Source organism: Nannospalax galili, unplaced genomic scaffold (assembly GCF_000622305.1).
Source record: "Nannospalax galili isolate Female #2095 unplaced genomic scaffold, S.galili_v1.0 scaffold686, whole genome shotgun sequence".
Lineage (NCBI taxonomy): Eukaryota > Metazoa > Chordata > Mammalia > Rodentia > Spalacidae > Nannospalax > Nannospalax galili.
Window position 1 is genome coordinate 1275007 of NW_008355472.1, and position 23837 is coordinate 1298843.

A 23837-nucleotide genomic window follows, 5' to 3' on the forward strand; every position below is an offset into this window, starting at 1 on the left:
CTTTGCACCTGCTGTTGTGGTCCAACTCCTTGACTTTACAGCCAAAGAAACTGCATTCCTGAGGTATGTGACATCTGAGCTGCCATGTCAGGAACTTAGTAAGGAGCAGAAAAAAGGATTTGTCCTTGAATCTCACAGCCTTGGATCCAGACCCGTTTTCCTTCACCTTTCCTGTGACTTCTTTCTGAGCTTCCTTCTCCTTTTCTTTCTATTTCCTTTTTATTTTTGTTTGGGACAGGGCCTCCCTATGTAACACAGGCTGGCCTCAAGCTCACAGCAGTCCTCCTGTCAGCCTTTCAAGGGCTGCTATTATAGGCATGTACCACCATGCCTGGCTGTCAGTCTCCTCTGTACAATAGAGCTAAACAATTTTTACCTGCTGGTCTGACTCAATGTCTTTATTTTGGATCCCGAGCTTCCTGGGTCTGAGGAGTGAATCTCCCCTCTCAGGAGGGCCTGAAAGACTAGGTTATCTGATGGTTTCCTAGACACTTATGAAGTGTGGTATTTTGGAGGTCACCAAGTCCAGCAGATTTCTCTTACCATCTCACTTCACCTTGAGTACCTTTGCTTTTATATTTTTGTTTATTCACAACTTGAATTTGTTGAGCTTACATAGAAGATTTTATGGCTGAAAGAATCTAGAACCATTGATCCATCCAGGAAATTGAAGCCCAGTGAGTCACAGTAAGCACCATCTGAAGGGGAGAATAGCATTGAAGGCAGTTCCCTGAACCTCTCAACCAAGGCAGGCTAATGATAAGGCCCAGGCACTGTAATGGTCCCCATGAGGTGGGTAATGGGGTCATGGGAGCAGCTGCATTAGCAGCAGCAGGTCAAGAGGGGATGGGTAAAGCCCTCACCCTGGCTCCTCCAGTGCATGGTGCATTAGAAGTCTTCCTGTCTCCCTAGCCCTGAGCAAGCGTTTTCCTCCTGGCAAGCATCCTCATTTTTTCTCTGATATTTCTCACCTCCCCTGAGAGAATTATGTGTTCTGAGACTCCATCATGGGGGTGGAGTCTCTTCTTGGCTCAGCATCTGACCCTCCAACCCTCTGTCACTGCTAGGTTAATACATCTATCATCCCTCACTATTACCCCTGCTTTACAATCTCTTGAAGTCTCCACTGCCCTCAAGGCAGCCCAGATTCCCAGCCTCCACTTTAGGTCTTCCCCTCTCTGCCTCCCTCTTGCCTCTACCTAGCCAGGCTGAGACCTCAGCCCTCACACATCTCCTACAGGCACTGGCCACTCCCTCTGCCCCCAATGTGGTTCTCTGTGCTTGGCTTTGTCCCCCTAGTTCTCAACCACTGATCTGAGACCACACCTAGATGTCCTACCTGTCACCATACTGCCATCATTCTGTTTGTGTTCCCTTCCTATGGGGATCTCTTTGAAGGTGGGACCGAGGCCATCCCACACAGTTGAGTGCCCAGCTGCTGTTTTTATCCCTGTCACATGGTCGGTCAACATGAGTATCTGTTTTGAGTGAATTTGGAAGGACTTTCTTTAGTGTTCACCCTCTTTGTGCTAGTTATTGTGTTATGGCAGCTCAGTACTCATCAGGACCCTGTGAGATAAGTGCTATTATTCCCATGACACAAAGGGAAACTGAGGCCTGGGACAAGAAAATCTAGAGTCATGTATTGAGTATGGCTCATGGGTCTCCTGGTCCTGGAACTGTACCCTGCTGGGAAGGAAGGCCCTGTGAGTTCTTGAACATGACTGGGCCCCGGCAATTGGAACCCATACTGGTGGCTCTAGTAACACATTGTGGGGCTGATTCTCTAGCCTGGTCATCCTGACTCTCTAGATTGCTGCATGACCGTGGTTCTCTATCTCTCCTGTCCTCCTTGTCTACCTCTCTTCCTTCTCCCCTCCCTCCTGCACTCTGCTCCTCGAGTTTCTCTGGCCAGAGCCGGGGCTCTGAAGGCAAACAGAGCCTGGAAGCTCTGGTTGTCAGCATGCTGGCACCCTAGGGAGGTGGTAGTAGGACACGGAAAGCCTGGTCTTCTGCCTTGGTGTCTGCCTCTACCTCCCCCAAAGCAGGAACAGCCACCTAATTTGCAAGACTCTATACAAAATAAAAATGTGAACCCTTTACTTAAAATTATTAAGAATTTTAAGATGGTGGCAGCAGAGTATTAAAACCAAGTCCTGGTCCCCTCAAAGCACGGTCAGACTAATGGTACAACTCCTACATCCAGAAAACCAGCCCTGCCCTTGAATCATGATTTCTTATCTGTTAAATGGGCTAATTGCAACCATCTAGCCAGGCACGGTGAGGAAGAGGGAGGAGAGGTGAGTAGGAGTTTTCATGAACAGCATGAGGATTGGGTAGGTGTCTCCATGGATATCACTTTTTATGTGTGTGTACTTATAGGTACACAGGTGTACATGTGAAGGGTACATGTGCATATGTGTGCATGTACGTGTGTACATGTGCATGTGGAAGCCAGAGGACAACCTTAGGAATAATGTCTACCTCCTTTGAGACAGTATCTTCCCACTTGCCTGGAGCTTGCAAATTAGGCCACACTGGCCAGCCAATGAACCCAAGAGGTCCTCCTGCCTCTGCACAGCCAGTCCTGGAATTTCAAGCATGCATCATCACACCTAGCATATTTATGTGGATTCTGGGGATCAAATTAAAGTCTTCATGCTTGTAAAGCAAGCACTTTGCCAACTGAACTATCTCATCATCCCCACCCTTACCCCTGAACATCATTTTTTTGTGTGTGAGTTAATTCTTGCCAAGAAGCTAATTCTTTTTAAAAGTATTTTATTTTTATTTTTAATTATGTCTATATGGATGGGGGAACACATGAGAGTAGTACCCATGGAGGCCAGAAGAGAGCGTCAGATCCCATAGAGCTGGGGTTACAAGTAGTTGAAAGCCACCAGACATGGGCACAGGGAACTGAACTTGGGTCCTTTACCAGAGCAGCAAGCAACTGTAACCACTCCAGCCCCAAGAATTTGATTCTTTAAAAACTCCTTTTCAGGTCCTCAGAAAAGTAAAGTTACTTGATCAGGATTGTACAGAGGCTTAGTGGGGAAACCCAATATGAGAGAGAGAGAGAGGGAGGGGAGAGAGAGAGAGGCAGAGATAGAGAGGCTGCTCAAGACAAAGAAAGCCACTGTGTGGATACAAAGGCCTGACCACAGAGGCCCTGTGGGAGCTGGGCTAGATGGAGCAGGGTGACCCTGTCCATGGTAACTGGGGGGGCTTCCAGGAGCTGCCACCCAGTCCCTCCCCAGATGGAACAGGAGAAGGGATGGCATGCAGGAGCCAGGAAATGAGTCAGTAGGGGCTCTAGTTACACAGATTGGGCTGACTAGCCAGGCGGGCCCCTAACACCCTGTCCCAGGTCTCCAGAGCCAGAGTCTCCCACTGGGGTAGACTGTCCCAGCAACACTTGGACAGCCTGCCCCATGCTACTCACTCCCCAGTTTACCCTCAGTGAGAGCAATGCCAACCTCCTAATTCAGCTTCTGGCTATTCCCCATCACCCACAGGCATGTGATACAGTCCCTCCATGTGCCATTTAAGGCCCTTTGTGATCTGCCCTGATGCCCTTCCACAGTCACTTGCTCCACGCCTTGTCAGCCTCCCACACCACAGTCACATGGGGCACCCCACCATTGTCCACACCAGTGTCCTTTTACACACCCAACCCTGTGTTTGTACATGCTTTTCTTTCTTCCTAGGTGCTTGCCCCCTGCTCCACTGTGGGCTGCAATCTTCCACCATCCAGCTTTCCTCCACCCCCGCAGGTGGATTTAAACTCACCCATTAATACACCAGTCCACACCAACACAGAAGTTGGATAGACTCACTGTCTTATCCCACGCTGACTTATGTGGTAATGTTTGGATCCAGAGTCTGCCTGGGAGGCAGGCTGCATTTGAGCTGAGTTTTATAGGGGAGGGGGACTGTACTAGTCAGTGGCTGTGGAAAGCAAGAAACAGCTCTACCTCAGACATGTTTCAGAATCCTGAGTTCAGATGGTGAGGCACCCAGAACGACAGGACTTGAGTGTGTATCCATGGAGGAAAAGATGTGGGTGTGGTGGCACATGACTGTAATCCCATCACTCAGGAAGCAGGAAGATGCACATTTGTGGCCTGGCTATACAACAAGACCCCTGTCTCAAAACAAACAAAATATACCTCAATTTGTTTATCAATTCCATTAGTTTACCAAGAAATTAACCTCTACATTCATTGTTTTCTTCCCTCTTACCTTGAAGTAACTTTTTGTTTTTTTCTATTAGGTTTTTGAAATAAATGCCTATTGTTTGTTTATTTTTAAAAATTTTAATTGAATTTTTGTGTATTTCATACATAAAATCATCTTTATACTCTGTTCCCTGCTTGGTTTTTTTTTGTTGTTTTTTTGCTTGTTTGTTTGTTTTATCTTATTGATTTAACTTCTTTTTTTTTTTTTGACAGGATCTCCCTAGTCCCAGTCATCCAGGAAGTCTCTATGTGGACCAAGCTGGCCTTTATCGCACAGAGCTCTGCCTGCCTCTGCCTCCTGAGGGCTGGGATTAAAGGTTTGCACCATCATGCCTGGCGTTGATTTAGCTTTTTTGGAGACAAGAGTCAGCCTGTAGCCGTGGTGAGCATGGAGTTTGCTATGTAGTCCAGGCTAGCCTCATACTTGTGGCCATCCCTCTGCAATCTGCCTCCTGAATGCTGGGATTACAGATGTGAGTCACCATGCCTGTTTCCTATTTTATTATCATTCTTGTCAAATAGTGTTAAGTGTTTAAGGCTGTCATTTTGCTTTAAATTCAGTTTTGGTTACATTACATATGGATATATGGATATGTACTTATTTTATAACTATTTAATTTTAATTTTTGTGTGCATGCATGTTGGCATGTTTGTGGGCACATACGTGGGAGGGGGTGTGCACATGTGTCTTGCATGTGGAGGCCCAAGGTTGATATTGGGAATCATCCTCTGCTGCCCTTCCACCTTTTTCATTGAGGTAGGGGCTCTCGATTAAGCCCAGAGCTCACTGATTGGCTAATCCGGCTAACTAGCTTTCTCTGGAGAGTCTCTGTCTCTGTCTTTACCTTTGAAGGTAGAATTACAGGGAGGCTGCCATGCCAACCTGGCATTTACGTGGATTCCAGGGATCCAAACTTTGGTCCTCAAACTTGCATGGCAAAAGCTTTAACTTCTGAGCCATTTCCCCAAACCCCTTGCATTTTAAATTATTCTTTGACTGTGCTGGATAGCTCTAGTTGTCAACTTGACACACCTCCGTACAAAGAATCTCAATTAAGGAATTTCTTCCGTTGGATTGGCCTGTGGCCATGTCTGAGGGCATTTTCTTGGCCCATTGTGGGCGGTGCTACCCCTGAGCAGGTGGTCCTGTGCTGTATAAGAAAGCAGTCTGAGCGCAGGCCAAAGGAGCAAGCCGGTAAGCAGCACATCTCCATGGTCTGTGCTCTAGGTTCCTGCCTTGAGTTCCTGCCTTGGCTTCCCTTGATGATGGACTGTGCTGTAAGTCAAATAAACCCTTCTCCACCCCCAAGTTGGTTTCAGTCAGTGTTTTTATCACAGCAATAAAAAGCTAACTAAGACATTGACCAAATAAAATTCTTTCTGTTTTGGATCTAGTAGAATGTGCCTATGAGTACAGCATGTGGTAGTCTAAGACAGGAGAATGGAATGGTTAAGGCCAGCCTGGGCTATATAGTGAAAGCAACCTCAAAAACCAACAAGTGGGGCTAGAGAGATGGCTCAGGGGTTAAGAGCACTAGCTGCTCTTGCAGAGGACTTGGGTTCTATTCCCAGCACCCACATGGTGGCTAACAACTGACCATAACTCCAGTTCCAAGAGACCCCACATCATCTTCTGGCCTCCATGGGCATTGCATGCATGGGTGCACTTACGTACATGCAGGCAAAACATTCATACACATAAAATAAAAAATAGACAATTAATTAAAAATATTGCTAAAGCCAGGCACAGTGGCACACGCCTTTAATCCCAGCACTTGGAAGGCAGAGGCAGGCGGATCTCTGTGAGTTCAAGGCCAGCCTGATCTACATAGTGAGTTCCAGGACGGCTGGGGCTACAGGGAGACCCTGTCAAAAAAGATTTAAAAAAAAAAAATTGTTAAAAACACAATTGCAAATACATCCTATTAACATATTTTCTTGAAGAAAACCTGCCTTCCCTAGTAGTCACAGCTGATCAGTGAACTGCCCACACTTGAACTCAGACATTGGCCAGTCAAAACACAACATTCTCTGCAAGCTTGAGCCTCGTGAGAGCCGCTTGAGAGTAGCTGAGTGGCCAAGAGAAAAGCTGGGAGAGACCTGGGGCAGACATGCTGATGGCAGTGTTTCATGCCTTTGTAAGTCATTCCCTCCTGGATGTCATAAACTGTGCAAAACCCAAACTGAAGGTATTCTCTTGGTTTGTCCACCCTGAGACCTCAGAGGGCAAGGGTATGTGGGTCTCCCAAGAAGGGAGAGGAGAGAATTTGCTGAAATACACCTGTAATTCCATCACCAGGGGATCAAATGCCATCTTCTGGCCTCCATGTGTACTGCACACATCTCTCTCTCTCTCTCTCTCTCTCTCTCTCTCTCTCTCTCTCTCTCTCTCTCTCTCTCAAATAAAAATAAAAATAAAAATAAATCTTTAGGGTACTCACTTTTAACCACTGAGCCATTTATACAGCCCAATTTTTGTTTTTTGAGAGACAGGATCTCATGTATGCCCAGGCTGACTTTGAACTCCATATGTAGCTGAAGATGAACTTCTGATTCTCTGGTTTTCACTTCCTGTGTTGGCATTATAAGGCATGTGGTGACACATCCAATTTCGTGTGATTTTGAGGACTAAACCCAGGGCTTCATGCATGCCAGGCAAGCACTCTACCTACTAAGCTGTATCTCCAGCCCTTATTTGTCAACATGTTTATATTTCACACTGTCCTCCATATATGAGTCACACCATGGGTAATCCCAGAGAGCTAACAACTATACCATGTGAATTTCTGTTTTCCCTAGTAAAGAACTGTCCTAACGATCAGGAGGCAGAGGCAAGAGAAATGCTAGCTAAAGGGCAGCCTGGCCTACATATTGAGACTCTGCCTCAAAAAAACAAGAGCTGGGGTTGTAATACAATGGTATAGTGTGCAAGAGATTATGTGTAAGGCCCTGGACACTGCAAACGAACAAAAGGACTGGTTTATTCTTTTACATCTCTGTTTTTTAAGTTTGTCTTTGATTGCTTTTATATAATCACTAAAAAAAAATGTTTTAGCCAGTAGTGGTGGAACACGCTTTTAATCCTAGCACTTGGGAGGCAGAGGCAGGCAGATCTATGTGAGATCAAGGCCAGCCTGGATTACATGGTGACTTTCAGACCAGCTGGGGCTATAGGATGACCGTGTCTCAAAAAAAAGTTTTAGATTATATTTGTGTGTGTGTGTGTGTGTGTGTGTGTGTGTGTGTGTGTGTGTACTCCAGCCTCAGATTGCGGAGATCAGAAGACAACTTTTAGGAGGTGGTTCTCTCTTTCTACTATGTAGGTTCCAGGGATTGAACTCAGGTCATCAGGGTTCATGGCAAGCACCCTCAGCTGCTGAACCATGTAGCCAGATCCACTTTTTATAATCTAGGCTTCTTTTGTGAAGCCAGTTTCTAGAAGTGATGGTTCTTGACATTACCAACCCCTGTGATCACTGTAGTTAGGGAATCTGGGCAGAGGTGTTTCCACCAACGAGTGAGTCACATGTTGTCCTCTGACCTACTGACCATCTTGCCTGTCCAGGATGTCCCAGATCATTTAAATACTTCAGAACATCTTGGATCTAATGAGGTCCCAGTAGATAATCATATTGGCAGCTGTACAATGCCCAGGGCAGTGCTGGGTGTAGCAGGGCAGGGATGGAGGGATTGTTTAAATGAGTTGTGACTTTGAGTTTTTTTTTTTAATAGGTATGTGGGAAAAAGGATTAAATTAATATCTGTAAAAAAAAAAAAGCATTTTTGTTTTGGGGTTCTTTTGGTACTAGGGATTGAACCCAGGGGCTTTCTAGGTATGTGTTTTACCTCTGAGCCATACCCCAGCCCCTGTAAAGGATTAAGCCTTCAATTTGCATATTTTTAGAATTTATTCTTAATGTGATTTATGGCTATTTTTTTGTTTTAGCTTTATTTTATTTATTATTATTGTATGGTATGTGTATGATATGTACATGCAAATGTGGGCCAGCCACAGCACATGTGGAGGTTAGAGGACAACTCTGGGAAGTCAGTTCTTTCCTTCCACTGTGGGCTCCAGGGATCCCACTGAGGTCTTCAGGCTTGCCCAGCAAGCACTTTTACCTACTGAGCCATCTCAATGACTCTTCTATCGATATTTTTAAAGGAGATGTGTGTGTTTTCTTTCCTTTGTTTAAGATTTATTTTTTCGATGGGGATGGAGAGATGACTCAGTGGTTAAGAGTTGCTCTTGCAGAGGACCTGGGTTCAATTCCCAGCACCCACCTGGCAGCTAACAACTGTCCATAACTTCAGTTCCAGGGGACTTCAGCACCCTTTTCTGCCCTCCACAGACATTACACAGCACAGGTACACTTACACACATGTAGGCAAAACACTCATACACATAAAAATATTTTAAAATATTTATTTTTTTGAGCTGGGTGTGGTAGTACACACCTCTAGTCCCAGCACTCAAGAGGCAGAAGCAGGTGGATCTCTATGAGATTGAGGCTAGCCTGGTACAGGGAGACCCTGTCTCAAAAACAAAGAACAACAAAAAAAGACTCATTTTTAATTGTGTACGTGTGTCTGTGTGTATGTGCATGTGACTGAAGGTGCCTGGGGAGGTCAAAAGAGGAAGTTGGATCCCTTGGCGTTGGAGTTACAAGGGGTTGTGAGCTGCCCAACGTGAGTGTTCTTCTTCTGGAGGAGTAGGATGTGCTCTTAACCCTGGAGAGCCATCTCTTCGGCCCTATATGTTTTCTTCTTATAGAATCTACCTCTTGTTATTTCATTAGCCTAGTTCTGCAATGCACATGCATACATAGACACATAACTTGAAGTTAATACAGATCCGCATTTATTTTGTTGTTTTTATGTTTGGGGTGTGTGTGTGTGTGTGTGCGTGTGTGTGTGTGTGTTTGTGTTTGTGACATATTTCTGAATATCCATGGAAGTCAGAAGAGGTCATTAGATTCCCTGGAACTGTAGTTACAGATGATTGTGAGCCGCCTGATGGGAGTCTGTGTGTAGCGCCCATGAAGACTGGAAGAGGATGACAGAGCTGCCTTCTGGGTGCTGGGAGCTGCATCCAAATTCTCTGGAAGAACAGCAAGTACTCTTAACCCCTGAGCCATCTCTCCAGCCCCACAGTGATTATTTCTTAAGTCGATATTGCCATCCCCTACTTAATTTCATTTTTTTACCTAAGTCTGTGCTTCACATAAAATTTCTATGTTTAATGTTTTTCTTCTTAAAATTTTGAATACATAATATATTTCTATGCTTTGAATTTTTATGCTATATATTTTCCATTTCTCTTCCTGGAACTCACTGTGTAACTGAAGATGACATTGAACTTAAAGCTCCCTGACTTCACCTCTTAAGTACTAGTATTACATTCATATGCCACCGTGCCTGGTTTATTTGGTTCTGAGGAATCAAACCTGGGGCTTCATGCATGCTAGGCAGGCACTTTACCAACTAAGCTACATTGCTATCCCCCTGACCCCTTTGCACCTGTTGAGACAGTCTAAGTGTATAGCTCAGGCTGGAATTTGCAGTCCTCCTGCCCCTACTTCCCTTAGTGCTGAGATCACAAGCATGCATTGCCACACCTGGCAACAGTGTCTTGAGGTTCAGTACATTGGGGACTGTCTTAGTTTGTTTCTCCCTTGCTGTGACAAAACACTCTGACCAATACCAACTTGGAGAGGAAAGGGTTTATTCAGCTTACATCTCCTGGGTCACAGTTCATCAGGGAGCCCAAGGTAGGAACTCAGGGTAGGAACCTGGAAGCAGGAGCTGGAGCTCAGGCCATGAAGGTATGCTCCTTACTAGCTTGCTCCCCTGGCCCCTGCTCAACCTGCTCTCTTATCCAACACAGGCCCACCTGCCCAGGGGTGGCACTACCCACAGTGTGCTGGGCCCTCCCACATCACTCAACAATCAAGAAGATGCCTCACAGACATGGCCACAGGCCAGTCCAATGGAGGCAATACCCCAATTGAGGCTCCCTCAACCCAGGTGTGTCAAGTTGACACTAAAGCTGTCCAGCACAGGGACCCACAGTGATCCATTGCACAGCTGCATCACAGTGTATCCAACTGTGGATACACTATTCTATTGGTGGCTATTTGGGATGTTGCCAACTTTCTTCTGATACAAATGTTACTGCAGTGAGTAATGGTATACATGCTTTTTGCTCAGGCCAACATACATAGAACAAATTCGTAGCAATACTATTACTCCACCAAAAAAGTCTGCGCTGTGTGGCTTTGTTGCCTACCATCTTGTCCTCCCCTCAGCAGTACACAAGAATCCCTAGGTCCTCAGAACCTCGCTGACCCTGTGATTACTGAATTTTGGCCAGTCTGATTGGTGAAAAATTAAGTCTCCAGGTTGTTTGAATTTGTATTTATCTCATTTTGGATGTATCTTTTCATAACAAAAGAACCTTTTAAGATCCATCTGCATTTCCTTTTCTATTGTATCCTGCAGATGTTTTTCCATCAAGTAGTTGGGTCTCTCCTATCTTAGGAAGATTATCCCTGTGTCTGTCAACTGAATTGAAAATGATTTCCCTCAGGTTGTCATTTGTCTTGAGGCCTTACTCAGGGTTTCTTTCTTTTTTTGGTTTACATTTCTCAGTTTGTTCCTTTATGGTTTCTGGATTTTGAACCATAAGCAAATGCTTCTGACCCCAAGATTTCTGTCCCCTTATCCCCTTGCAGTTTTACAGTGCCAGGCACTGAAAGCAGGGCTTCATACATGCTAGGCAGGCACTCTACTGCTCAGGCAGGTTCCCAGACCCCAGGTATTAAAAAAAAATTTCCAGATCCCCCTGGAACTGGTATTATGGATGGTTGCTAGCCACAATGTGGGTGCTGGGAACCAAACCCAGGTCCTCTGCAAGAACAGCCAGTGCTCTTAACTTCTGAGCCATCTCTCCAGCCATGCTCTCCTTGTTTTAAAACTTATAGTTTTTCAAGCCAGACATCATGGTGCATGCCTGTAGTCCCAGCACTTGGGAGGCAGAGGCAGGTGAATCTCTGTGAGTTCCAGGCTAGCTGGGGCTACAGGGAGACCCTGTTTCAAAAAGACCAAAAAATAAATTTATATTCTTTCATATCTGCTTACGTATATATTTTTTTAACACAGCTGGATATTTTGTGTTATTATAGATATTTCTTCTAAGAAATATAATGTGCAGTTGAATTTTCTTTTTATTATTTATTTATTTTGATGTTTTTGGAACAGGGTTTCATGTAGCTCAGGCTGATCTTGAACTTCTTGCTTAGCTAGAATGACCTTGAGTTCCTGATCCTCCTACCTCTAGCTCCTAAGTGCTGGAATGAAAAGGATGTGCCACGTGCCCAGCTTAAATTTTGTTTTCAAACATGGGAATGTGTGGTTCCCAGGGTACACATCTGCAGTCCCAGCTGAGGCAGGAAGATCTCAAGTCCAAGGCCATCCTGATCAACTTAGAGAAACTATGTCTCAGAACAAACAAAAAAACCGTAAGAATGTCATCTCTGCTTTCGGTAACAGTTTAATAATGTTTAAGTGTTTAATAATGTTTAATGTAATTAACCTGTTTCTTATCTGACGTGGTGTCATTTCACTCCATTTTGGTTTTTTATTTTTTCTTCCTTATTGCTTTGGGTTCTTTGTTGTTGTTTTTACTACATTCAAGATTTTTCCATGCTTTTATCTTCTATAAAGACTTAAAAAGTAGAAATCAGATTTGTAATTATATAATCATCAGCTTAGTCAAGCACCTGCATTAAAATTCCTATGTATCAAACTGCCAAAGTCAATAGAAGGTGCCATGTGGGACTGCACTGGGCTGCTTTTCTTGCTCATCCACCTTTTAGGTGAGAAAACTAAAGCTCAAAGTACTTAAGTGGTTTGGTCCAAGGTCACTGATAAGAGTCACCAGGTCTCCTGTGGATAATGAGAAATTTTGCAGGCTTAAATTAAGCCACCAGGACCACAGGGAGCAAGAGTGGAGGCAATCTCAACTAATTATCTGCTAAAAGTGAGGGAGGGGTGTGAGTCCCTCAATCTTCAGGGCTTTGAAGCCTTTGATATAACTCAAGGAGCTTTGCCAATCTGATAGGTACAAAATCACACCTCCCTGGAGCTATGGTTTGCGATGCTCTTTGGGGTGAACTCCAGCATCTTTTCATATATTTGAGAGCCATCCTCGTTCTAGTTTCTGTGAGCACCTATTCAAATCCCTTTCCATCTTGGGAAGTCCAGCAAATAACCACATCAAAGCTCCCTGGACTGTTCATTTGCAGAATGGTAAACACATGACTCTGAGGGTTTTATTCAGTTCCTTATAAAGTCATTTCCAGTATAATAAGCTTTTCATCTGAACCTCCAGAAAAATTTTCTTCTTCCTTGTGCTGTGAGAGCTTTCCCAAAGTCCTATTGTGATGGTTTTGTTCACCCTCTCTTGATCTGGCGGAAATAAAGCTCAGCCGGGTCCCACCTCCTGACACTTTCAACTTTATGCTGTATTGCTTAATAATGGTTGATGTCTCAACTACACCATTAGACAGTATAGAGAGAGAGAAGCTGATGGGGTGGATTAGAGGAATTGCCATCATCAGTATCATTAGTAACAGCTGACACTTAAACGTGCTATGAATGTGCAAATTTATTCATTAATGTGTATGCATATATATACACCAAACATATATGAATTAAATTTACATACATAAACTGAATTTGCATAATGACCCTGCAAGATATAGGTAATATTACCACCTATATTTTACAGGTGACCAAGATGTTTTGTAATTTCTCCAAACTCACATAGTTAATAACAGGTAGAGCCAGAAATCTATGGTATCAGCTCAGACCTCATACTTTCTTCCACTCTGACTGGCTTAGAAGACCAGTTCTGTGTATTAATGTCTGGCCAAAAGCCCATCTGCTCAGTGCTGCACTGGGATCCCTGAGACAGAACTATGCACTAAAGATTAGTCTATTTTACCTGCTATGGAACCACTGCTTCACGTTGAATCCTCTGCTTCCTTCCTTCAACATATATCTACTGAGTGGTTCCTATAGGCTGTGTCCTGCACTAGGTGCCAGAGATACCAAGAGAAATTAGGTATGGCCCTTGTCTTTAAGGAGGTTGCAGTAAAAGGGGGCAGGAGATGGTGTGTGCTGAGTTAATGATACAGTGTGACACAGAGGAACTTGTGGTGTGTTATCCAAGAATTTATCTCAGTTTGTCTGGTGAGCAATTTCCCCCTGGTTCTTATCTTTACTTTAAGTAATATCACTGCAAGTTTGGGTGCCTCTGAATATCTTCCTGGACCTCTCACTGGATATCCAGATTGGGCTGATAAACTGTGTATCTATTGTCCCTTGGTGAGGGCCTGGGAGCCAGAGAAGGAAGGCTTCTGCAAAGGACATATGGGCACTTTAGAATGAACACTCTGGCTGAAGTGTGGACAACAAATGAAATGGAGGAGATGCAGCAGGTTGCCTAGTCAGACTGCTCAGTGGTCCAGGTAGAATGTGACATCTGAGTAAAGGCTGGCAGTGGAGGAGGGGAGAAGGGTACGATGCAAGGAATACTTATGGATATGAAATCTAAGGAGTTTACTGATTTATTCAATGTTTAATGACCATCCAAGTGACAGGCACTGTTTAAAGTGCTGGCAACTTGTCAGGAACAAGGTAGGCAGCCACTGCCTTCACTCAGCCTGGAGGGGAAGAAGGACAATTGGAGGCTTTACAATGAAAGATGATAGAAGTTGTGACAGGTTGGGGCTGGAGAGATGGTTCAGTGGTTAGGAGCACTGGCTGCTCTTGCAGAGGACCCAGGTTCGGTTCCCAGAACCTACATGGTGACTAACAACCATCTGTAACTCCAGTCCCAGGGGATCCAATGCCCTCTTCTGACCTCCACAGAGGCATTGCATGACAAGGGTGCACTTACATACATGTAGGCAATACATTCATACACATAAAAATTTTTTAAATAATAGATAAAATATTTTAAAAGATATGACAAGAGAAGCCCAGGGCACAGGACATGAGGGAGGTAGCTAGGCTTGATGCCTGAATTCCTGCCTTAGCTGTAGGTATAGCTGCTCATGCAACTGTCTGAGCTAGGAAACCTAGGAAGGCAGAGCCCTATGGGTATCTGTCTGAGTCCCTCAAACCCGGGACAGGGCAGAAGCAAGGGAGACGGTGTAGAAGTGACTTCTGCAGTAGTAACAGTCGTCCAAATGTATATCCTTTCCAGTCCCCAGCTTGAACTTGAAAGAGGAAGATGGGGGGGGGTTCCAGAAAGAAACTTGAAGTTTCAGGAAGCCAGGTGGTTACTCAATACCCACAAGCCTAGACTTCCCAGTTACCCAACGGCTCCTATGAGGCAGCCACCACTCTCCTGATGCTCAGCAACCAGAGCTGGCTGCCGTGACTCAGTGTATGCTGGACACTCAACATATTCCTAGCTGTTCTAGAGCCATGAGTATGGGCCCCACGGTTTGCTGGGGCCTTGGAGCTAGCAGGGAGAGAGGCTGGAGTCCTGTAAAGTGTCTGAGTATGTCTGCAGAGGTAGGCTCTTGCCTTGGCTCCTGCACCTCCTGCCCTCCCTGTGTCTTTCTAATTCAGTATCAACCCCCCTAGAGCTTGATCTGTTCATCTCCATCCAAGGACAGGGCAGACACAGCTGCATCCTGACCCCCAAGTGACTTGTCTTCCCACCTCCAGGAGAAGGCCCCCAGGAGCGGCTGAAACTCCAGTCTCATTCTTGCCTTCAGCTGAGGATCCTCAGGGTTACGGCCCTGAGTTGATGTGCTAAGGCTCTGAAAGTACCTGACTTGATGCCCACTTTTGTCCCTCCCCAGTCAATATATGGGAGACTCAGACTTAGAAGATCTTTGAATCTGAAGACTAGAGCTCCTCTGCAGTCATGTCATCAAGTCCCTGATCACAAATGCCCTCAACACAGGAACTCGCCCCAACCTGGTCCTGAGACCTGCCTTCTGTGATTTCCCTTATGGTCTCCTCTCTATTCAGGCCATAGAGACCCTGCCCCCTGCCCCAGGGCCAAGAACATCCTACCAGAGCCAGGGCAGAGGTCAGGGCACCGGAGAGGTGGGAAGTGAGCACTTCTCCAAAGCTACAATTACAATGTCATCATGTGATAACTGAAACATCAGTGGGGCCACAGAAAGGCCACTTTACCAAGAAGGAAGCTGCTCTGTTATAGACTATTTTGAGGCAATGTGCCAAGGTGGTACATATATATGCTATGTGACCTTCGTCTTTCTAAGCCTGTTTTCTCCTTTTTCCTTCCTTCTTTTTTCTTTCCTTCTTTCCTTCTTCTCCCTCCCTCCCTCCCTCCCTCCCTCTCCTTCACCTAAGGATGACTTCGAACTTTTGATTCTCCTGCCTTCACCTCCCCAGTGCTGGGATCATAGATATGCACCACCACACCTGGTTTTATGTGATGCTGGGAATCTAACAGGCCTTCCCGCGTGCTCTACCAACTGACACGCATCCCCATCTCTCTTTCTTACTGTAAGAATGCAATGTTAGAATTCAGCTGCTGCTCAGGCCACAATACCTGCAGTAGTCTTTCTGTTTCACAGATACCTACAGATATCCTACTGAGACACTGTCTATGAGTCCCTTGCTAACAGACTTCCTGGTGCCAGGATCTTTCACCTGAGCAAGTTACATCTAAAGGGATATTGGTGGCCACACATCTTGCTCCCAACCCTTTTCCTTGCTTCTAGAATAGGAATCAGACAGCCTGGCTACAGGGCTTGTGCTGTAAAACCTCCCAATTACCAGAAAGGGATAAGAAGAGACCCCACTTCTGCCACATGGGCTCTGATTTCCTCTCTTCAGAGTCCCCTCCATGCTGTCTGTCTCTGATGTTGGGGCCTGAACTTTCCTCAGAGCATTTACTATATTATTGTTTAATCTGTCTGTCTGTCCATGGTGCTGATAAGTCTTCTGATAAATTCTATACCCTCAACAATCTGTTTCGGTGTCCCTCTTCTGAGATCGCTCCCCCCTCCCCCCAGATCTCACCCTGTAACACAGGCTGTCCTTAGTAGTTCAGGCTGTGGCCTCAAATTCATGGCAATCCTAACTCAATACTCCTGCCTCGGCCTCCTGAGTGAGGGGATGGTAGGTATGAGCTGTCACACCTGTCTCTTCCTTTTTCTTCACTTTCTTTCTCCTCTCTTCTCTTTCTATTTCTTGTTTTCTATTTATGGTGTGTGTGTGTGTGTGTGTGTGTGTGTGTGTGTGTGTGTGTATGTGTGTGTGTGAGGTTTTTTGAGACAGGGTCTTTCTGCAACCTCAACTGGCCTGGAACTCACTATGTAAACCAGGCTGGCACCTGCCTCTGCCTCTGGAGTGCTGGGATTGAACGCATGAACCATCACACTGGACTCCCTGTTTTTTTTAGCACAGGGTCTCGAATAACCAAGCTGGCCTCAAACTCACTATATAGTTGAGGATGACCCTGAATTGATCCATCTGTTTCTACCTCCCAAGTGCTGCTGGAATTAAGTCCTGTGTCATCATGCCCACTGTGCCTGATTCTTTTTTTTTTTTTTTTATTTTGGAGCCTAGGCTGGCCCCCAGTGTGTGGATGAATGACTGTGCACAGTCAGTTCAGTGCAGCACCATGCAGGAACAAATCTGCTCTCTTGCACTCTGGAGACAGCGTGAGCTATACACACAGTGAATCTCCTCAGGACCCCTGACAGTCTTCTGCAGGCCAGTGGCCAAGTTCAGCTGCCTGATGGCAAACAACAGCTGCCATATGATAGGGAGAGGACAGACCTGTGGAACCCTGGCAGTTGCCCAACTCTGTGGCTGCACCCATCTTGTGGCTTCCCGTGGGTCACCTGAAAGTGAGCCAAGACTCTCCTTCCTGCTCCAGAACCACTTGTTTATATGGCTCTTCATGCTGGCACTTCTGTGATTAGTGAAATTTCTCAAGTGCCTGTTGGAAACAGGATGATTGGTGGAGCAATCCAGGAGATAGATACACCGAGGGTAGAGAGAGGGTGGAGGGAACCACACATCAAGCCTAGTGCCCAGAAGGAAGTGGCCAGGCTTGGCTTCTGTGGCAGCCCACAAACTGTAGTTCAAGCAGTCCATGAGTGTTAGCATTTTACTCTTTTGTGGCTATAAAAATAACATCCCTGCATTGCAAGACACTTGAAAAATATGGAAAAGCATTAACTGAAAATAAAAATCCCCATCGTCCTGATTTATTTGGGTAAAGGGTATTAAGATTTTGGTGTGGGACTGAGGATGTGGCTCAGATGGCAGAGTCCTTGTCTGGTATGATGAAGCCCTGGACTCTGTCCTCAGCACCACAAAAACCAGGAGTGGCAAGCACATGCTTGTAATCCCAGAGAGTTGGAGGATCAGGTGTTCAAGTTCATCCTCAGCTACACAGTGAGTTTGAGGCCAGCCTCAAAGGTCCATGAGACCTTGTTTCAAAAAAACAAAAAGCAAACAGAATTACTATGTGTCATATCCCAGGGATTCCTCTGTGTATTAACCTAGTTGAAACATGTATAATTTAGTGTCTTGCCTCTTTCGTTCTCTATAAGTATATAAACACTTTCTTTTTAAAATATTTTATTTATTATTTTTATCTTATGTGTATGTGTATATTGTCTGCTTGTATGTAAGTGCACCTGTGTCATGCAATGCCCATAGAGGCCAGAAGAGAACATTGAATCTTCTGGAACTGGGGTTAGGATGGTTGTTAGCTGCAATGTGAGTGCTGGGACTCGAACCTGGATGCCCTGCAAGGGCAGCCATTGCTCTTAACCACTGAGCCATCTCTCTAGCCAACAGGGTACATTTTCCTGTGTTTTTACCAGCCAACAGTTAAATTCTAATGCCATAGATTCAGTCCATCATTCCCCTCCAAATCCTCAACTCTGCAGATTTAGCCTCTTCCCAAGAGAGAACAGAGCTGGTGCCAGCCTAGAGGGAAAAAAAAAAGAGGTAGAAGAAGAGAGGGGAGGGGGTGGAGAAGGGAGGAGGGGAGACAGAACCAACCCAAGCACATTCATTCTCTCTGCCCCTTCTCCCTTCTTCCGGCTAAGTCTGTTTCTCAGTATAGAAAAGCTACAGGCAAGTCACCTGCCTCCTAGGGACACCTAGGAGATGACCTGATGGCCTTCTGAGTCTTTCTACTACTCAGTCCACACACCCAACCTCAGCTGGGAAAAATCCCTTGTCTTTGGGCCAGCACTATGGACTACGGTGGTAAAGACCAGCCATTCTGCACACTTGTCATATGATGTCATTTCCAGCCTCCTATACCATGCTTACCTTCTCTTGACTCAGAACAGACCCCACATATCAGGGAGGTTCCAGAGTTCTGGGGGAATGTGGCAGGGTGCAGAGTAGGGGAGGACAACCCTCTCGATTCTGGCTGCTGTGTATATTTGGGCACCGACCACCTTGGTTCCTGTGCAGCCCATGTTCAGCTCGAACCCTGGGCTCCTTTTTGCATTATTGGTAGTTAAGCCAGGTAATGAATACTCTTTACTGTCAACCTGACTGGATTTAGAATCACCTAAGAGACATACCTCTGGGCATGACTATGAGAGAGCTTCCAGAGAGGTTTAACTGAAGAGGAAAGACCCACCCTGGATGTATAATAGGTGGCACCATCCCACGGCTGGGGTCCCAGACTGAATTAAAAAGGAAAATAGGAGAAAGTAAGCTGAGCACCAGTATTAATTTCTCTCTGCTTCCTGACCATGTGATCATCTGCCTTGCACGCCTGCTGCCATGACTTTCTTCCATGACAGACTGAATCCCCAGACTGTGATGCAAATAAGTCTGTCCTTCCTTAAGTTGCTTTTGTCAAGTATGTTGTCATAGCAATGAGAAAAGTAACAAATACACTAATTTTCCCATATCCTGAGCTTGGAGACTCTTTTGAAGGAAGCACATGTGAGACTCAATTTGATGCTTTGCCCACTTTATATATATTTGCATCTGACCCTCTTTACATGTTTGCATTGCGATTTTAAACTTTCCTTCCTGGTTTCTTGTCATGGGTGAACTTGATATTTGTGCACTATGTCTTCATCAGGCCTAGTGATGGATATGAATAGGAACCTTGTCCACAATAGAACTCCCTTACCACAGGCTTTGGTTCATAATCAGAGCTATAAGTTTAATCAGCTTCTGAAGAATCTCAGAAGAAATACCCTATCTTTAAAACTCCAATCATGCATTGCTCACCATTGAAAGAGCTGAAATTGGACACTCAAGCAAATACTCTTACAGGAATATTCATGGCATTGTCTCAGACAATAGCCCAAAGGTGGAAAAAACCCAAATGTGCCATAGTGGATGAGGGGATAAACGAAACGTGGCGCACAGACAATAGAACATTAGCCATAAGCAGGAATGAAATTCTGTTATGTGCCATCATGTAGCATTATTCTCTCTGAAAGGAGTCAGACACAAAAGGTCTCACGTCATATGACCCCACTGATATGAACTATTCAGAATAAATAAACCCATAGAGACAAAAGGCAAATTGATAGTTGCCAGGGGTTAGGTGGAGAAGCACAGGGAATGACTTTTAGTGAGTTTGGAATGTGCTTTTGTGATGAAAGTGTTTCAGAATTAGACAGAGGTGGTGGTTGAGCAGCATTGTATGTGTGCATGTAGGGAATGCATCTGAATTGTATACACTGTATGTGTGCATGCAAGGAATGCATCTGAATTGTATACACTGTATGTGTGCATGCAGGGAATGCATCTGAATTGTATACACTGTATGTGTGCATGTAGGGAATGCATCTGAACTGTATACTTGAAATGGCTGATTTTATGTTATGTGACTACCACCTCAATAAAAAGTATATTTGAAAAAGAAAAAAAACCTAGGACCAGCATGATGGCTCAGTGGGTAAGGGCACTTAGGTAATGCCAAGCCTAATGTTCATCCCTGGGACCCACATGGTAGAAAGAGTTATTCTCTGATCTCCACATGTATACCATGGCGCACACACAACTCCCTCACCCCCAAAATAAATTAAAATTTAAAAAGTATTTTATTTTATTTTATGTGTATGAGTGTTTGTCCTGCATGTATGTAAGTGCCCCTCAGGCCTCTCACAGAGGCCAAAAGAGGGTGTCAGATCCCCTGCAACTGGAGTGACAGACAGGTGTTAGCAACCATGTAGGTGCTGGGAACTGAACCTGAGTCTTCTGGAAGAGCAGTAAGTGCTCTTAACCACCGAGCTATCTCTCCAGGTCAACAAAAATGGTTTAATTTTGTTTAAATCTTACATGTATGAATGTTTTGCCTGAATGCATGTTGTGCAATGCCTGCAGAGTCCAGAAAAGGGTATTGGATCCCCCGGAACTGGAGTTATAGAAGGTTGTTAGCTACTATGTGGTGCTGGGAACAAAACCTGAGTCCTATGAAAGAGCAGCCAGTGCTCTTAACTGCTGAGACATCTCTCCAGTCACTAGAGATGTTTTTTTAAAAAAGAAAAAGAGGCTGGGCATGGTGGCGCATGCTTTTAATCCCAGCACTTGGGAGGCAGAGGCAGGCGGATCTCTGTGAGTTCAAGGCCAGCCTGGTCTACATAGTGAGTTCCAGGACAGCTGGGGCTACAGGAAAACCCTGTCTCAAAAAAAACAAAAAAAGAAAAAGGAAAAACTCCACTCAAACATTTATCAGACAGCCTTGTGCTGGGTTCTGGGGGCTTGGAGATGAATGAGACCTGGCCTGTGCCTAGATTCACAGACAGAGCCCACTGCCCTCTGGAATTCACCTTCCCTGTCGGTTCTCTTGCAGATCGTCATTAACATGCTTGTGGGTGGGTATATTCCCTGGCCTCAGTGTTCAAAGAATGCATCCTCTATTAATTTATTATTATTACTGTTTAATTATGTGTATGTGGGGGGAGGGGGTTATCCACGTGAGTGTGATGCAACAGTTACAGACTGCTGTGAGCAGCCCATCATGGATGCTGGGACTTGAACTCAGGTCCACTAGGAGAGCAGTAGGTGCTCTTAGCCACTGAGTCATCTCTCTAGTCCCTTTTAATAAATTTTTAGTAAATTTTCTTTCCTCCTCCTCCTCTTCCTCTTCCTCTTCCTCCTCCTTCTCCTCCTCCTCCTCCTTCTTGAGACAGGGTCTCCTATAGCTGAGGCTTTGAACTCAGTATGTAGCCAAGACTGACCTTGAATTTCTGCTCCTCCTCCCTCTACCTCCCAGGTGCTGGTATTAGAGGTGTGTGCTACCACAACTATTTTTATGTCAATGCTGGGGCCAGATCCCAGGGCTTCATGCACACCAGGCAAGGTTCTAACAACAGAACTGCATCTCTAACCACACCCCCCAACCCCTAGAAGTTGCTTTTCCCTAGAGAAACCTGACAGTCACTACCTCAGCCAAGTTGATAGCACACAACCTGACTCTGATGCAATGAGAAGCACTTTATCTCTGTAATCTTCCCCCTGAGAAGTCAGAACCCCAGACTAGTCATGAGAAAAACCCAAATTGAGCAACCATCTACAGGATACCCTACCAATACTCCTCAAAACAAGTGGAAGTTGAGCTGGGCATGGTGGTACACACCTATGATCCTCAGCACTCAGAAGGGTGAGGCAGGAGGACGGCCCATGAGTTTCAGGCCAACCTGGGTTACATAGTAAGACCATGTTCTTTCTTGCTTGCTTCTCAGTCACTCTGTGTGTGTGTGTGTGTGTGTGTGTGTGTGTGTGTGTGTGTATGTGTGTGTGTATACGTGCATGTTTACCTGGGTGTGCCTGAGGGTGCATGCCTACTCTGTGGAGGCCAAAGGACAACCAAGTGTCATTCCTCCTAGAGTGTCATCTACCTTATTTTTTTAAAAAATAACTTATAAATATTTATTTTGTTTCGATTTATGTGTATGTGTCCATATGTGTATGTGTGCATGTTTATGGGTTGAGTAGAGGCTAAAAGAGGCTGTTGGTTCCCTGGAGCTGGAGTTATAGGTGGTTGTGAGCTGCCTGATGTGGGTTCAGGGAACTAAACTTTGGTCCTCTGCAAGAGCAGCAAATCCTTTTAACCTGCTGAGCCATCTCTTTAGCCCCTTTAATGATTTTTTTTAACATTTATTTTGTCTTGACACATTTTGCTCCTGTGGAAATCAAAATATAACCTTCAGGAATCAGTTCTCTCCTTCCACCATGGGGGTCCTGGGGATTGAACTCAGGTTGTCAGGCTTGACGACAAGTATTTTTACTTACTAAGCCATCTCTGACCTTCACATACATGCATGCTATGGCATATGTGTGCCCTCCTCACATATACAAATAAATGTAATTCAAAACAAAAAAATGCTTACTTATTTTAAATTTTATTTAAAAGTTAAGCTTTAAAATAGCTCAGTGGTAAAATTCTTGTGTAGTATTTGCAAGGCCCTGGTTTGTATCCTCAGAACTGCCAGAAAAAAAATAATTTTAAAAAGCATCCTTCCCTAGGCTTAATCCCTGGCACCACCAAAAGTAAAAACAAACATTGGGGCCGGGTGTGGTGGAGCATGCCTTTAATCCCAGCACTTGGGAGGCAGAGGCAGGCGGATCTTTGTGAGTTCGAGGCCAGCCTGGTCTACATAGTGAGTTCCAGGACACCTGGGGCTACAAAGAGACCCTGTCTCAGAAAAGACAAAAAAAAAAAAAATAATCGTTTGAAAATTCCTTTAACTAGGGGCTGGAGAGATGGCTCAGCGGTTAAGAAGCCTGGTTGTTCTTGCAGAAGACCCGGGTTCGAATCCCAGCACCCATATGGCAGCTAACAACTGTCCATAACTCCAGTTCCAGGGGATCCAACAGTCTCTTCTGTCCTCCATGGGCATTGCATGACATGGGTGTACTTACCTACATGCAGGCAATACACACATACACATTTATTAATTAAAAATAATAAAGAAAAAAGAAAAAAAAAAGAAAATTCCTTAAACTGACTGAAATGACCATAAGAAAGCTGTTCCAACAAAGAGGATAAGGAAACAGAGCAAAGTGGGTGCATAATAACCCATTCTCAATGGGTGTGGCAGTGCACACCTTTAATCCCATCACTGGGCAGGCAGAGGCAGACAGATCTCTGAGAGTTCAAGGCCAGCCTGGTCTACATGATGAGTTCCAGGTCAGCCAGGGTTACAAAGTGAGACCCTGTCTCAAAATAAATAAATGGGGGCTGGAGAGATGGCTCAGTGGTTAAGAGCACTGGTTGCTCTTGCAGAGGACCTGGGTTCGATTCCCAGTACCCACATAGTGATTAACAACCATCTATAACTCCAGTTCCAGGGGATCTGACACCCTCTTCTGTTCTCCACAGTCACTGTACCACACGAGTGCACTTACATACATGCAGGTATAAAACTCATACACATAAAAAAATAATAAAAAATAAAGTAAATAATAAAGAAATAAATAAAATAAAGAACCCACTCTCCAGGTAATACTAGGCTCCATGAGAGGGAGAAGTCATCCCCTCTTTCAAGTCCCCAGACTACCTCTTTGACACATGCATTGGGAATACCCTTATGGATG